The sequence below is a fragment of the Rosa chinensis genome, chromosome 5, assembly GCF_002994745.2.
Source record: "Rosa chinensis cultivar Old Blush chromosome 5, RchiOBHm-V2, whole genome shotgun sequence".
NCBI classification, from domain to species: Eukaryota; Viridiplantae; Streptophyta; class Magnoliopsida; order Rosales; family Rosaceae; genus Rosa; species Rosa chinensis.
Genome location: NC_037092.1, coordinates 89,640,159 through 89,650,040, shown reverse-complemented (window position 1 = coordinate 89,650,040; position 9,882 = coordinate 89,640,159). Strand labels below are relative to the sequence as shown.

Sequence of the window (9,882 nt, the reverse complement as noted above, 5' to 3'; positions counted from 1 at the left end):
AGCCAATTTTCTATGGATTGATGCTATAATATGATTTGATACAACTTTGATTAACGTGTCTATATGTTAGTTCAAGAGTTGAATGCATATGCGTAGACTTTACAACTTTGAGTATGTGTATATGTCATGTCATGGTATAATGTTTAGAGCTTGGTAACCTTTGAATGTTAAAGTATGAAAGCACACTAGGTGTGCATGTAGGAGGTTGTGAATTACAATCACTTACAGATAAGCCACTACTAGAATTTTGTTCATAGACATCGGTTCTGGACCGATGTTGAACTAATTTTCGACCGATGTCTTAGTGGGTGTAGAGAAAAGTATAGACATCAGTATAAGCGCGTTTTCAACCGATATCCCAGACAACAACCAACATCTATTCTAAAAAACAAATCGATGTATAATTGTTATAATCATCATATTTTTATATGTTAGGTATGTCTAATTCTTCATATTTTGACATTTTATGCTTAATAAAGTATATGTAGAACAATACCTACGTGAACATTTGCATCGATTTCTATTCCAGAACCGATGTCCAGTACACTTGTAGACATCAGTTGCTATGAGTATTGTTTGTTCGTGGGCATTTTTACATGTAGCTTGGCACATTATTTTCTTAGGAACGATGTCTGTATCTTTAGGCGTCATCGGTTTTTTTTTAAGGACTGATGTTTCATTTAACACAGCACATCGTTTTCATTTAAGCAAAACGATGTTCAATGGTTTTATGTACATCGCTTGCTTTTTCTAGAACCGATGTGTTGTTTCATTGTAGACATCGCTTTTGTTTTGTAAAATCGATGTGCACTGGTTTTGAGTACATCGATTCTGCGGACACAACTCGATACATTAATAATCATAAGACATCGATTTTCATTTTGATACTGATTTCTAATCTCTCAAGTGACTTCGTTTTCCTTGGCATTACTGTTTTGTTATGCTTTTATATACTTCACTTCATTTTGACAAGCGTGATGAGCTAAGTTTGCATCTAGCTGCTGCTAGGAAAAGAAATGCATTTCATAATCATCCAAAAATTGGGGCTTTCCATTAATTTTCTTTCCAAATTTATGATTGAACATATGTCACAAAAGAAAACCCCAAAACCTACAAAGGATAGCCTAGAAACATATGAGCAACAATCTACAAAATTTCTACACCAAACTTTGCTTCAAAGCAAAAAGTAGCCTTACTCAAAATTCATCTTAGTAGTCAAGTGCAAGAGAAATATGTATTAAGCTAAAGGTTCACATGAAGTGAAGTTAACAGCGGTAACCAGACCAATGTGACTAGATCACCTTATCAGGCTTGCCCATCCATTTCACTTCACACCCTAGCTCTTCATATTTGGCAACCAAATATTTCATAACTTATTGTAATCCAAGGCCCTGCAAGAGAATGACAAAGTCAGTTTCACAGTGCAACATAAACCTAATGATAGTGATTTCTGGTATTTACTAAACTCAACAAAAAGAAAGACCGACATGACTAAGCTTAAAAGGTACTAAAAAGGCAGTGAATCTCAATACACATAATTCACATCAGAATACCAAGTGAGAATATGCATGACCACTTTACCTTATCACTATCATCTCTCATCACATTAGTGGTCAAAGCCATCAACTTTTTCTTGCTACGCTCTGGCATTTCTACCAAGCTAATCTGCACAAAACCTAAGAGAACCAAATGCAAATGCAAATGCACATCAATATTCAAATCAGTATTATGCAAAGATAGTCTCGATAATACTCAAACAGTTCTAAATCTGCACAGAAAATACTAAAAATTTCCACTCCAATTAAGATGCATGATGCCTCACCCCTCCTTGTCCACCCCTCGCTCATCACGATAAGTAATCTAATTGGGAAGATACGAGAGAAAACAAAGAAGGATTTTATACATAAGTTACAACCATGTAAACATTATAAACGAGAAACAGTATGCACCAACACCCACCTCCTCGTCTATATAGTCATTGTTTTGCAATGCATAGAGCCAAAAGTTAGGCACCCCTTTCTCTGCCAAAATATGTAACAGGATAATAAATAGTGATAATATAAATAACAAACACTAGATAGGCATTAACTGAGCTAATTTCTTAATAGACCATATTACTTAATCCAGCAAACACTCGAGACCCTACAGCCTTGCAAATAAAACCACACTACTATAAAACATGCAAGACAAGCAATCACAACAAAATTAGGACTGATTGCCTTTTCATGCTTTCCTCAGTCACTAACTCACATTCCAATTGCCAATAGTTCCAATATGTAGCCACTCTAAATTCAACTTAACAACACAACCAGAATAAGTATATATAACAGCTTCACAGGAATACAACATTCTGAAATTACTTGAATGATAAGGTAGAAGCACTCAATTCAAATCTGGAAGCACTCAACTCTCCTAAATTTACCACCCTCTGCTTGCTTTAGTTATACTAAATAAACTAACTTCAGTTATACTATAAATAAACAACTTGCTATAATTTATAAGTGTGCATGAAATCTTCCATGACTTTTTCATATTTGCTGTTAGTTTTCAAATTTTGCTCATATTACTTTGGAAAGCTTTCTTGGTCCTTAAAACATATGTTTGCTTGAACTGGAAAAATTAATGAATAGAATGCATCACTAAAGAGTGCGATACTTTGGCTTTTCATTTTTTATAAAAATCAAAAACAGAAAAGTTAATTGATTCAATATGAAGTCCAATACCATGATGCATATTCTCTGCAAAACATTACTAGGATTAAGCATTGAGAACTGGTTTGAAACACTGCATCAATGATGTTGTATTTGCATTTGAAAATCACATTAAAAGAGACCTGTTTTCATTGTTATTACTACAAGATCTGATGAGATGTTGAAATGATTGTTGGTAGATGTTCTAATTTTCATAATCCGTTATTTTAAATAATACAGTATATGAGTCATTTTTTGACAATTAATTCAGCCTGAAAAGACAAACACTTATCTATATTAGCCTATTGTATGTTTGATTTTATGCAGATAACTAGCTTCCAAGGATTCACACTTGAAAAAACCAACAGAGATAATGCTACTGTAAGAAGAACTGAACTACTTAATTGGAAGAACAACTAGAGCTGCAAAGACAATCCAGACTGAACTTGACAAACTATTAGGCCCGACCTAACATCAAGAGCCTGATATCACTAAGGTAACTACATTCTGCAGATTGGAAACTATATGTATGCCAAACTAAATCAGTAATTCTATATTTTGTGTTTAGCCCTACACCAATTTCATATTCTGTTGTTTTTATGCAAAACAGACACAAGCACAATGGGAGTACCTGTAGAAGCATAGCTTGCACTCCTCCTATAACAGTTCCCTTCATATTCTTCTTTAACGTCATCCAAACATTGATCCTGATACTTAATCTTTTGTTTGAAGCATGTTATGTCAAAGATCATTTTTCGAAACATTAATTTACATCATGTATACACTACGTGATCAAATTATTTTCCCTCTGTCAAATTTGGATTAACTTGGCTTAATTCAAGTAGAGAGAGATCAATGTCTGTAAACTGCAAGTGAGACTCCTGCAAGCTCTTACTATACTACCTGATCATCAGACTACTTATAGTCTTTGATTTGAACTTATATGTACGAAAGACTATAAGTAGGGTAGATCCAGGTAGTGTTAAGATGATCAGGTAGTATAGTTACAAACGTATTATCAAAATAACCTCTTACTATACAAATCAAACCAAATAACTTTAGCTAAACTTCCTTCAATTTTCCGAATAAGATGTAATAATTGGTATTCCAGTGTTGTTGTCTATACAAGCAGTTACTCTCCTAAACAATCTCCACCAATTACTCAAGCTAAACTAACTTCAATTCATTGATAAGAGTATGTTATGCGGCAAAGCGCGGGCACAATTTCTAGTTTCAGAGTAAGGGAGAATAGTACTTGGATCAATCTTAGACTTCCAACACACTCCCTGACATTTTTTTGATAGATTCTTGAGGAAATTGGAGTGATGTGCAGATATTTGGGTATTCTCCTCCAGTCCAGCCTCCCCCATAAACCATGAAACGGCACGTGGGATGATCTCATCTCGAATGCTCAACCTACACAAGAATAAAACCTAAGTTATGAGCGAATTCACATGTTTGTTATACAAATGCAATACCATTTGATGTTCCACTGCCTAGACAAAGAACACTGAAATAAAAGTACTCCTGGTTTCCATCCAAGACTAACATCCAAAACTAATGTTGGTAACTAATTGAATCATAAATCTCATTACCAATTAGAGAAGCAACAATTCCTCTTCTACTACACACAAAAAGTGACTACCTATTCAATAGATAAAAAACTAAACTCAGCATTTACCACTGAATACTAATCAAATCATTCCCATGAGTACAGAAAAACTAATGATATTTTTCTCAACTCAAGTGAATCAAAGATTGAAGCTTTCACCTGTACCATCACATCTGAGTTCCTCACAAGCCGAACAGCCATCAATTAACAACTGCATCAACTGCTGAGAACCCATTATCCACAACCCTCCAAGCAGCTCTGACTTCTGAGGTTCAAACTGTAATAGGATTCTGCCAAGAAATGGCGCTTTAGCTTAAACCTGTTTTCTTTCAAGACACAAAAATTTAGCATAAACCGGTCAATAAAACAATCTACAATACTTGAACAGATTGAAGACATTATTCTTGTACAACAATCAACAGCTTTTCTAGTGGTTATAGTTATATATTCAAAGCAAGAGTAAAACAGTAAACCAATTGCTAAGACCCTTTAAGAGAAGATAAGAAACTTTGTTTTACAATTTTGACTCAAAACACTTGGGGCAAGAATGTTTTACAAATCAGCTTTTCCATAATAGAAATCCATTTCAGTCCAACAAGTCCCTTTGAATGAAATCCTTGAATGTGTCACAAATAGAAATAAGATGTATTAAATTCATATGTGAAAAACCCAAATTGGCAAACATGCAAATGAGCTTGTACATTAAAATAATAGCAGATTTTCGTAGGCATAGTTAAACTTTTGACAAGGCATAACTTTAGGTCTGAAAACCATGATTAAGATTAGTTAAATAAAGGAATTAACTTCTCAAAGCTAATATTGCTCAGAATTCTACAGTACTGTATCTAGTGCTACTCAAAGGTTTTAGGCAACTAAACATGGACATTAAGCTTCATTTCTAGCTTAACAAGGAAACGAGCTCCTTGTTCATAAGCTCCCTTACTCTCTCACAACCCAGAAACAGAGAACATATGACTTTGTAGTATAACAATATTTGTGGAATCAGGAAGGATGATAATGTTGAGAAGAATTTGAATGAAGCTAAAAACAAGATGGATAGGAAGAAACAAACCCTTTGCATCAACTTAAACACCACTATCAATGCATTTAAGCAAGTTATCCACTTCTCCTTCTCTGGCAAAGGCATGTATAGCATCCATCTTGCTGCAAAGTAAACAACTTCACCTTAGCATGACCTTAATTTTATTTTATTTTTTCTTTTGACAAAACAGTATTAGCCCATGCCAAGGAATTATAAAATATGACAAAGATTAGCTCATTGACTTCAGATGACTTGAAGCACTATGAAAGACAAAATTTATATAATTAAACACTTAGACACCAGATAACTAGAACTTTTAGTTCTACAAGATATTATACACAAAGAGCAAGATCAGATCGTGTATAAAACTTCACATAATTAGTACCAAGTACTCTATCGGCCTTCCAATTGTGCAACTTATAGTTTTCACAGACAAGACACAAGACCACCACAATCACTATTCCACGATACAAGTAATCTCCACTTCTAGTTCGCAAACTGAGCTGATAAAATTAACAACAAAAAAGCTAACTCAAGCATACAAAAATGCTGAACATGATTATGACAGTTTCAGCAGAACTTAAAGCATCAAAAACCATGTAGATATAACAATGAACTCCTAATATATCAAACCTCCCATAGTTAGCAGTAGTGAAGAAGCTTACAAATCATTTTCAGATCCCTCCTCATAAACAAAAGTGCTGAAAACCAGTCCCATTGATCTTTTTGAATCATTACCAATCGAGCTACCATCTCCACCTTTGCTCTTCTAGCAATACAAAACAAACAATCCGACAAGAAAACCAAACAGAAAGTAAGCAACTACACCACTGTACTAATACAGAGAAACATCGAAAACAACAAGGACTAGCGAGACCACTTACCACAATCAAACCATCAGTCCAAGTAGGATCGATATAGCTCACTAACAATATCAATGTACTTCTGCCATGCTTGCCAAATCCTCAATCACCAAATCGCCAAGAAAAACATTTCAACCTCCAGACCGTCCAATCTCAAAAGCATAACAAAATCAACAGTACATTCAAACTCAAGGTAACCATTCAATTTCAATTTCAAATGGGTGATTCATGATTCAATCACATTAAGAAGAAGAAGATAAGAAGTGAAGAAGAAGAAGAGGAAGAGGAGTAGAAGATGACGGAGAGGGAGATTGGGAGAGAAAGATAGCTAGAGCTCGGAGACGGAGACTCGGAGATGGGAGACCAGAGAGGCGGAGACGGAGAGTCAGAAACGGCGGAGACGGAGACACAGAGACATGGAGAGAGTCAGAAACGGCGCAGTTGAGTGCAGCTGGGTTGCTGTGTTTGGGTTTAGGGCTCCAACCCCGACTTCGGTGGGGCTTGAGAGGAAAGAACCATTCCTCTTTAATTTCTTGAACTCTGCCAATCTCATATCGAGGCCGAGCTCAGGATTCAGAGCTGTTACTTCAATTTTGGATCGAGGTCGGGATCTCGGGGCTTCAGATTCTGCCTGAGAATGGAGGAGGGAGGATTGTGATGGTGAGGAGGAGGAAGAGGAGCTCGAGTTTAGGAGGAGCTCGAGTCTGGGTTGAGAACGGAGCTTAGGGTTTGTGTTTCAGTTTTGGGGTCGGGCGCAATTTTTTTTCTAAGTGTGAAAATTTTGAGTTTTAGTCCCCGCTTCCTCATTTCACTTAAAGACTTAGCGCTTTTTACAAAAATAGGTTCCCGCAAATTTTCAAACAAAACTTTTAACACCGGTCATTTTAAGAACCGATGTTAATGATATACATTTAAATCGGTATTTTCATAAAACAATGTTAGATTACTTTTTTACATCGTGGGCAAGTCTGACCGATTTAAAACATGCGATGTCTATGAACAGATTTCTAGTAGTGAGCTTGGTTGGTTTGCATGATTTCTTCATCTCCGAATTTTATGCACTTAGGGTAATGTACTAGATACTGAACCGGATTAAAATGCATGACTTAAATAGTTAAGTAATACACCTAAGAGGGGTTGTTTGATACCACAAAAGAAGCATATCCCTTATTATATCCGAGAGGGATGCAAGGAGAGAAATTGGTCAATTAATTTAGCGTCATTCCCATTGAAATGCATCAATATTTGCAAGGGAGGTTAGTGGTAGACAATCTAAATCCAAACTTTCATCTATTTGATCACTAGTTTAGTTTATAGTAATTTAGTTTACATTTGAGCCTCTATTTGTTTTCAATTCAAAACTATATTTAAAAACCAAAATAAAATCACTATTCCATCTTGCACATACTTACCATGAGCCCTAGATTTCCGTATGATTTTAGGTTCGTGATTATACATTTACATATTCTAGCTCTTTTTAAGTTCATACCCTAACTAGTGACTATTTGGCTGACAGCTGGGGTGTGGTGAAGCCGTGAAGATAGTGAGAGATGATCTAGAAATGGATTTGACCATACTATTTGGGGTCACCGATAGCGGATGAATTGCAAGAATGTTTGACATTGCAATTGATTGCGGGTGAAGTAGTCTCGAGTTTCAAGTTTCAACTAGTGATGCGTGGGAAATTGAATGGGGATGGTTGAGTTGGCTAATCGGGAAACACATATTCGTTCTATGTGTGGTTTGTTTGATGGTCAATCGCCAACGACAACTGAGACTTATGGTAGATGGAGGCGCAATGGGGCAATTACTCAGTGGCGAATAAGTCGGCATCGAGACTAATGGTTGTGTCATTCATAATCTCTATATGTGGAGAAAGTCTTCATTATGATTTTCGGACAAGTCTAATCGTCTGACCATTCATTAAGAGTGAGACGTTTGGTTTAGAAGTATGGAATTGAGAGAGTTAGAGCAACTATTGGAGTTGAATAAGTTGGTATGCCAAATGTTTTTGAATAGTTTTAGTAAAATTATATTTAGAAGATGTGTTAGAGATGGTCTTATATTTTTGTGGAGAAAAAAATTCAGTCACCGTCCCAAAACTATGTTGCCAAGGCCAATTTGATACCCAAACTCCCAAACCCCAAATTATGTTGCCAAGGCCAATTTGATACCCGAACTCTCAAAAGTATTAACGTGATACCCCAAGACATATTTTGACATCAACGTGATACTTCCATCCAAAATCTGTGATTATTCCGTTAAAAATATCACGTGTCATATATGTGACTAGATTTTTAAGGGCAAAGTCATACTTTTACACCAAATTTGTTATATATATATATATATATATATATATATATATATATATATATATATATATACAGATCCTATCCAGAGCGGAGCTCCGCATTGAAAATTAACGTGTGAAGTTCAAGTTTTGGGTCACTTTTCGGTCGCATATCCACATCTCGACCATTCAGTTTTTAGGTATTAGTGTATAGATCGTCTCTGCAAATTTTCAGCCAAAATGATGATCGTTAAGGCATTGATAACTGCCTTAAAGCTAGTACGGTTCAGGTTGACAGATTCAGTCCGTCCATTGGTTTAAGCGAGTTAGATACCTTAACGATCATCAATTTGGTTGAAAATTTGCAGAGATGATCTATACACTAGTACCTAAAAACTGAACGGTCGAGATGTGGATATGCGAACGAAAAGTGACCCAAAACTCGAACTTCACACGTTAATTTCAAATCGGAGCTCCGCTCTGGATCGGATCTATATATATATATATATATAAAGAGTATGCTTTTTCATCTTCAACTTAGACTAGACAACGCCGCCGCTACCGCCAATGTCGACGCCTCTACCGCTCCGACGAGGAGGAGCAAGAGGCTTCACTTCCCCAAGAAATTTGAGTTTCTCAGCTGGGGGTTGAAGCTGCTGATTGAATTTCTCGAGTCGATTGGGAAGGACAGGACGAAGCAGATCTCCGAATACGACGTCACTACGATTATCACCGACAACGTCAACCACTGTAGGCTTTTCCACCCGACGAAAAAGAAAAGGATCGTCTGCTATCAAGGGCTTCATTCTCTGTTCGGCAGGAAAACCATTGCTCGGATCAAGATCTATCTAAGACCAAGGGCTTCAAGTTCGACGACGACGGTTTGGACGAGGAGGGCAACGAGGAATTTGAGGGCGTCAGTGATCTTTCTGGCGGGATGGGTGGAGAATTTGAGGAAGACTTGGAGGGAGTGAGAGGAGAGGTCGGAATTGATGGCGAAGAGGGCGGATTGCTGGTAGGAGCGGCCTTTGTAGAGGTCGACGTTGGAGATGGATCCGCCGAGGCCGCCGCTGATTCCCATGGAGGGCGGCTGCTGGCGAAGTTGGCGTCGGAGTCACGGTGGCGGAAGTTGTCGAGCTGCCTTGATGGTGGCGGTGGTCGTGGGTTCATCAACGGCTTGGGTCGCCGGCTGCCTCTCATATTGACCGTGAAAGTTTCCAGGTGGGATTCCAATTTTGTTAGTGGAGATGAGAGATTGAAATTTTGGATTAGAAGTTGAATTGTTTTTTCTTGTTTTCAGACATTGTTTGTTCTTGTTTTCTAAATTGAAATTGCTGCATTTGCATGTAATGTGAGATTTTGATGTTGGGGTCAGTAACTGTCGT

The 9,882-nt window shown here is 37.0% G+C and overlaps 1 long non-coding RNA gene across 3 annotated transcripts; it reads right to left on the bottom strand.

Annotated features, from left to right (window-relative positions):
- Positions 1–4,486: 4,486 nt before the first annotated feature.
- LOC121049147 lies at positions 4,487–6,367 on the bottom strand. 3 transcript variants are annotated; one of them, XR_005799488.1, is made up of 4 exons: positions 6,229–6,367; positions 6,010–6,113; positions 5,375–5,466; positions 4,487–4,592 (listed from the first exon to the last, which is right to left on the bottom strand). It is a non-coding gene; the product is annotated as an uncharacterized LOC121049147 (long non-coding RNA). The 3 variants fall into 3 exon arrangements; XR_005799489.1 differs by lacking the exon at positions 5,375–5,466 and having other exon boundaries at positions 4,567–4,592; XR_005799487.1 differs by lacking the exon at positions 4,487–4,592 and having other exon boundaries at positions 5,291–5,466.
- Positions 6,368–9,882: the final 3,515 nt, after the last annotated feature.